This window comes from Macrobrachium nipponense, chromosome 10 (assembly GCF_015104395.2).
Source record: "Macrobrachium nipponense isolate FS-2020 chromosome 10, ASM1510439v2, whole genome shotgun sequence".
NCBI classification, from domain to species: Eukaryota; Metazoa; Arthropoda; class Malacostraca; order Decapoda; family Palaemonidae; genus Macrobrachium; species Macrobrachium nipponense.
The window spans coordinates 39,884,099-39,891,598 of NC_087204.1; positions in this window are offsets into that span (position 1 = coordinate 39,884,099).

The following is a 7,500-nucleotide window of genomic DNA, read 5'->3' on the forward strand; positions in this document are numbered from 1 at the left end:
TCCGAGGGGACTGTTGACCCCCAAAACTCTTCTCCCTCCCCAGTGCCTCCGGTGGAAGATATATCCCCGGTGATGATTACTAGCCCTCGTAATCCTCCCCACCCTATCTCTCCCCCCCCCCCCAACCCCCATCGTAGATGCAGATGAAACTGATCATGAGGGGTCTGGCGGCTGGCAGATACAACAAGCAGAAAGAAGAGAAGAACCTCCCGTTTGGCCGCTGGACCGGAGCCCAACATTCGTGTTTCACCTCACCCGACACCTGAGAAGAGATGCCACGTAGTAATTCACAATCTGCGCTCATCGGTGACGCTGGATGCCATAGTGGAGAGAGTCAAGTTTCTCACTGGCTCTGACCCACTCATCTCTCACGAAATCCCATGCAGGATTAAACATAAAGTGGCTTACAGGATTACCTGCCTATTTCAACACCTCGACGTTCTTAAAGGCGAGAATTTCGGTCCTATATATTAGTTTCAAGATCACGACAATACCGGGATCAACCACCCCCAGGGGAACTTACTGACACTCGAACCAGGGTCATTTCCACCGCAAGTGCCAGCCAACCCCCCACGGCGGAGTGACTGCCCACTCCCCCTGGCTAACCCCCCATCCACCCAAATGATCAGCGCATTCATCTCCCATCTTCGTGAGTAGTCTGGATACATTAAACATAATCTCTTGGAATATCTTTGGCCTCAAGCGGAACATTCCTCTTCTAAACATGTTCTGCAAAAACTTCAAAGGCATTATTGCACTGCAAGAAACGCTCCTCTGGCCACATGACCTTGCCATATGCGATTCAATTCATGAAGACTACAGAACCTTCTCGACTTCATCGATGCAAGTTACAGATCAAATCCTAGCCGGTCGCCCGAAAGGAGGCCTTTCTTTCCTGTGGCACAAATCGTTAGACAATACGATAAAGGTGATGACCTACAGGAGTGACAGATTGCTGGGGCTTCAAGTGACAGTAGGGAACTCGATTATCCTAATTATTATGTTTATATGCCATGGAAAATAAAACAATAATTTTGATCATTACTGCATGATCCTAGGGGAATTACACAGTATTATTCATGATTCTCCTGCTGATCATATTTGTATAACTCGGGACCTTAATTCTCACCCCACAAAACAATTTATAATGAACTTTCTCGCTTCTGTCAAAATCATGCTCTCCAAATTAGCGATGTAATGCTCCTCCCTCCCTCCTCCTATTCATATGTACATAATAGAGCGGACGCTATTACAACTTCCTGGCTGGACCACTGCATCACATCTCCACAACTTCATGATTCTATTATGACCTGCAATATTCGCTATGATCTTGCAACGGGCTACGATCACATCCCATTACGGTGTCATTCAGTACCCCAACCCTTCCCTACCGTGAACCCCCTAACTGATCGACCACCAGCGGTAAACTGGGATTTTAAAAACCAACAGAAAACCAGAGACTTTAGGGCGACCACGGAAACCAGGTTGCGGTCAATAGTTCAACCGGCAGACGCCTTACTTTGTACTAACACAAATTGTAAGAAATGACCACCACAAGAGGGATCTGAATGAATTCTATTCGAACATAATCTCCGCTTTGCTTGCTTCAGGCAGGACTGCCTACAGATTTCGTCAAGGTAATTCTCGTAATATACCTGGATGGAATGACTTGGTTAAAGATCTGTATACATACTCAAGAGAAATGTTTTTACTGTGGAGGCAAAATGGTATCCCCAGGGAAGGGCACACTGCATTGCTAATGAGGACAGGCGAGAGCGCAGTTCAAACTTGCTCTTAAGCACTGCAGGCTAAATGAAAAAACAACTAAGAGCCGATGCAATGTCTAGAAAACTTAGAATCTGGTGATTATCCTCGTCTTTGAAAGATATCCAGTCTTTAAATCCCAAAACTAAAAAGCTATCACAGAGAGTAGGGGAAGCAGTCGGAGACGAAGCTATTGCAAGTATGTGGGGCGATCACTTCAACAATATCCTGAATTGCATAAATGATCAAGATTCCCGAAGGGATGTAGATAACCTCCTTACTGACAACATTCAATTTCATTTTGCAGACTGTATTACGCCAGGTAACATCAGCGATGCCATAAACAGCCTACCTAATAATAAATCGCCCGGCTGTGATGGTCTTTCCTGCAGAGGCCTTCAAACTCTGCCATCCGATAATTTACATTTTGCTAGCTGCCCTATTCAATGCGTGCATAATTCACTCGGTTTCTTCCAGACTCCCTACTCTTAGTTCACTTGATACCATTAATCAAAAACAAGCTAAAGGATGCAGCTGACCCTGGCAACTACCGGCCGATTGCAATCACAACGATCGCATCGAAGATACTTGAGTCTTTTCTTCTAGTTAGACTTCTCCCCTTTTTTACACACCACTGACAACCAGTTCGGGTTTAAAGCAAACCACTCAACCGACACCTGCATCTACATACTGAAAGAATTGCTTGCTTAATTACTACCTATCATCAGCCTCTCCTATTTTCCTTTGTTTTGTAGATGTGAGAAAAGCATTTGACAGAGTAAACTACCGAAGCTCTTCCTGAAGCTGCATAAAAGGGGCACACCCCTGTACTTAATTGGCATTTACATTGCTGGTTCTCCACACAGCAATTCTGTGTCAAATGGGGGTAACGTGTTATCTTACACCTTCGGCTCTATAAACGGGCTCCGGCAAGGGGCATTCTCTCTCCTTACCTGTTTAATACGTACACAGATGACTTGAATGTCAAACTGAACTCGCTCCCAATCGGATGCACCGTCAATGAAACAACTATAAACAACCTCTGTTACGCCGACGATATGGTTCTGATTTCCCCATCAGTGCAAGGTCTCCAACGACTCATCGACACCTGCCGCCAATATGCAGAGGAATGATATAATCTACAACGAAACCAAGACCCAGTGTATGTCGCTGCTCCCGAGATGCTTAAGCATATTGCAGAACCTCAAATTTTCCTCGGAAACCATCGGCTGGAATTTGTGCATGAATTTCCGTATTTGGTCACATTATCACCGACGACCTAAAAGATACGGCAGACATTGAATCAGAGGCGTCGTAAACTATGTGCAGCTGGCAACATGATTGCAAGGAGGTTTGCCTTCTGTCACCGAGACGTGAAACTGCTTCTATTCCGCTCGTACTGCTACAGTATCTATGGGTGTTCCCTCTGGACGAACTATACCCAAGAGACCTTGAGACGCATCACTGTTGTGCACAATGACATTCTGAGACGCCTCACAAACACTCCCCGCTACCACTCCGCCACACAGATGTTCATTGAAAACCACCTGGACAATTTAAAAATCATTGTTAGGCGAACAAATGTCCAGTCTGGTAACCCGAGTGAGAAACAGCAGCAACTCGCTCATACAAAGCATCCTAAGGAGTGAAGCAAGAAGAAGATCTAAATTGTGGGAAAGATGGGAAAATGAGGCCTTTGTCCCCTAAAGGACTTAATCTCTGTATTGGCAAGATGTCATCTGCAGTTTTTGTCATTATTACATTTATAGCTGATATTTTTAATTTTTCATTATTACTGTGATTCCTATCAAGTTAAAGTTTTATTTACATTTAATTTATGTATTAAGCCCTCTGGACCTGACTACTGTAACCACCTAAGGTCTCTAGTTGAAATTTGAGTTATATAATATGTGCACCAACTGTTATTACTCGCAATGCATTTTTTTTTTTCTCACCAATATTATTACTGTTATTACCAGTATGATGATTACTAGCTTTTATGCTACCTCAGCTATTATGGATGGAAGTGCCGATTATTCATTTTTTTCTTTTTCTATTTTATCATATCTCATGTATCTAGATTGTGTATGTTACTGTCTGTATCTTGTATACTCAATGTATATGGCCCCGAGCTGAAATAAAACATATTATTATTATTATTATTATTATTATTAACAGCTCTCCTATTTAGGGCTGGCCCGAAAGATTAGATATTTTTACGTGTCTAGGAACCAATTGGTCACCTAGCAACGGGACCTACAGTGTATTGTGGGATCCGAACCACATTATATCTAGAAATGAATCTCTATCACCAGAAAATAAATTCCTTTGATTCCCCGTTGGCCGAGTCGGGAATCGAACTTCGGACCCCGATGAAATTCGGAAGAAGGTTACATATGAAACTCTGAAACTGCACGATTTTGCACTGATGCTGAAAGCGACTTGAGTTACAGAGCTTCATCTGTAACCTTCTTCCGATTTTCACGAGATATATAATACATAGCCTACTAATCGGGTACAATATACATTGGTATATACCACTGCGTATGAAATTTATTCATCTACTACGAAAAAAGTTGTATTTCGTCAAAATGCATTTCTAATTTTTAAGCGTTTAAAAAAAAAAAACGTATGAAACTTCACTAGGAACATTGTCAGAACCATGCAGTACCACCTTCACAAACTGAGTAAATAAATACATTACTTATTATATCATTATACAGACACCTTATAGAGACAATGTTTTATATGAATAGTGCAGGGAAGCCGTTTTTAAAAAATGCCTATCAAAAAAGTTGAAAGAATGTATTTTCAGTGTTTTAACATCAACATTCGTCGAATCATGATGCCATACTAATACTACAAAGTATACATCAGTATATATCAATAGAAAGGTAATTTAATCTTCTTTAATTTCGCCTATAATAATGTTTTCGATGAAATGCATTGTTTAGGAGTATAATGCGAAAATGTAAAAAAAAAAGAATAAAATAAAATCGCGATTTCAGGGGGTTTTTCCACCCTAAAATTTTGCTAGATGGCCCGGGCGTTTTTATTTATTTTTTTCGGTAATACTAGTGACCTATCAGAACACATTGGTGAAGGAATTTGGTTACAAATTTCTTCCCGGTTGGACCCTTAGATTCCCTTCATATATGGAACCCTTTTCGAACCATACCACCTTCACAAATTGAGTAAGAATATATATTATTACACCATTATATAGAAAATTTGTCATAGTTTAATATTGCAAAGAAAATGTTTTCAGAAAATAACGATTTTAAAAGTTAAAAGACGAAATTCTAAAAAAAATGCATTTTCAGGCTTTTAACATCAACATTTATTGAATCATAAGTACTATAATAACAAAGTATTAAGAAGGTAATTTTATCTACTTTAATTTCTTTTGCAATAATGTTCTCGATAAAATGGATAGTTTAGGAGTATAACGCTTAATGTAAAAATATCGTGATTTCCGGGGGACTTTGCCCCCTAAAAATTTTTCTAAGGGTCGCGGTCGTTGTTTTTTTTAAATTTATTTTATTTTAATACTAGGGACCTATCAGAACACATTGGTGAAGGAATTATTTGGTTACAAATATTGCTTCCCGGGTTGGCCAGTTCTGATGCCAAAAATTCCCTTACTAAAATTGTTGACAAGGAGACAATAGATTCTTCTTTACAAAGTGATCGTTGTTGCATCTTGAAACTTCTTTTATATAAATAATTTTCCTAACGTTGCGCCTTGAAACTTCTCTTATATCCAAACTTCAAGCAAAAAAAAAAAAAAAAAAAAAAAAAAAAAAAACTCAAAAGGGCATACCTCAGCTAACGGATATAAATCGCTATGAGCATATCACTAGTCTATCCGATTCAGTCTGTCTGGCAGGATCTGAGCGAAATCTTGCATACAGAGAGAAAAATGATCTTGAAAGACTTTCTTGGTGTAGGTCAACATCTCTGAAGGCGAAAGAGCTACATAGCAATCATGGCCGGTGCTTGGAATTGCGGAGCCCAAATAGAAAATTATAGAAATGGAGACGAATTTTTTCAATGTATAATATAAAAAATGTGAGGAATAATACTTCCCCATTCTTCATTTCACGTGTTCGGTAGCGGTTTATTCCTGTTAGAATGTAGGAAAGGCTTCAAACGGTAACTCTGGCGCGGGACCCCCTTAAGGCAACGGAGACCAATTTGATCAAATTGGCCAAAAAGGCTTAAAACCGGCCCTGATATCAAAATCCTTCGACATGAAAGACACCAATAGGCCTAGAAACCAGGTATGTATCTTTAACCTAACAAGATACTGCCACCAGCTATTCTGAGTACGTTGCAGCGTCTTACAAGGCCAGTTACGAGATTATCATGAAATCGCCCCCAAGGAGACTGAGTTTCCGTGGCTTGTAAATGATGGTAATGAGATATTGCAATTCCAAGATCTCTGGTAATTCGCGTTTCAAAGCATCGCTACGGATTTAATGATGTAGTAGAGAAAATTTTATGCGATGTTCACATTCTGACTGATTTCATTGTTACCTGACATTTGTATTATGTACCTTTGTGCAATTTGTTTGGAATGTTAAGCCTATGAAATATAGCGCATACAAATACAGACAAACGCAAAATGACATTAAGTGATACTCGCGAACACTTGGTATGACACTTGGTATGGGAAATGCAAATTTGCATACTTTCCACTGCATCAGTGGTAAAATTATAGTGATTATCAAATACGAACGGACCCCGACATAAATGGAAAGCAACTAAAGTTGCGCTGTTTAAAAAAAGAGACTGCCAAAGTTATTCTAGAACACTGGAATTACGCAGGGCTCTTTCAACATACCTATGTGATCAGATGTAACATTTCAATTGTCCTTTCCTATACTCTGTTTTTTTTCCATCTGTCCACCCGCCTGTGGTGTTTGTATATGGTAACACTGCGTCCCGGGATTTAGATAGTTATGCTATGTGTAAGTTTTGGGTAAATAAAAGGATGTCTGGGTGTACATTTGCAACTGAAAAGTGTTTTAGTAATTTAATGTATGCGAATTACACCGTTAATAATCGAAATAGTTTATTATTATTATTGTTGAATGTACGCTGAATGTAACTACGTATCTAAAGCCCTGGAGGCAGTGTTACCATACGCAAACACCTCAGGCGGGTAGATAGATGGAAAAAAAAAAACCGAGTATAGTTGTATAACGTCATCAGTTATCGTTTTATTTGTTGAGCTAAGCAACAGAATCAGTTATAGATTAAAAAGGCTACTGGAAGTGCTTTTAAAGGGTCTTGATTATACAAATCGTGGTTGATCTGTTATCTTAGTACACCAAAACTAATACAGATTTGACCTATGCCTGTTCCTATGTATTATTTACGACAGTAGCAATTTCCCTTGTCGATTTTACCACAACCATCAACTTTCTTTTCCGGGATAATTTTTTGGTTATCTTCCAGTGCTGGTTATTATGTGTGTGTGTGTGTGTGTGCGTGTGTGTGCGTGTGACTATCATTATTTATGGCGGTCTCTTGGAAATTTGTCAGTGGTTGTTTCGAGTTTGTTGGGATAGTATGGCTACAAATTTCTCTATTTTGATTCCTCTTTGGAATACACAGAGAAACTATTATTTTGTGACATTTAAAATCGTTTTATTCTTAGAGGTAGACACCACATTTTATCTCAGTATAGGCGACAGCACCGATCCATCACTTAGTTTTGGAACAGGTCCA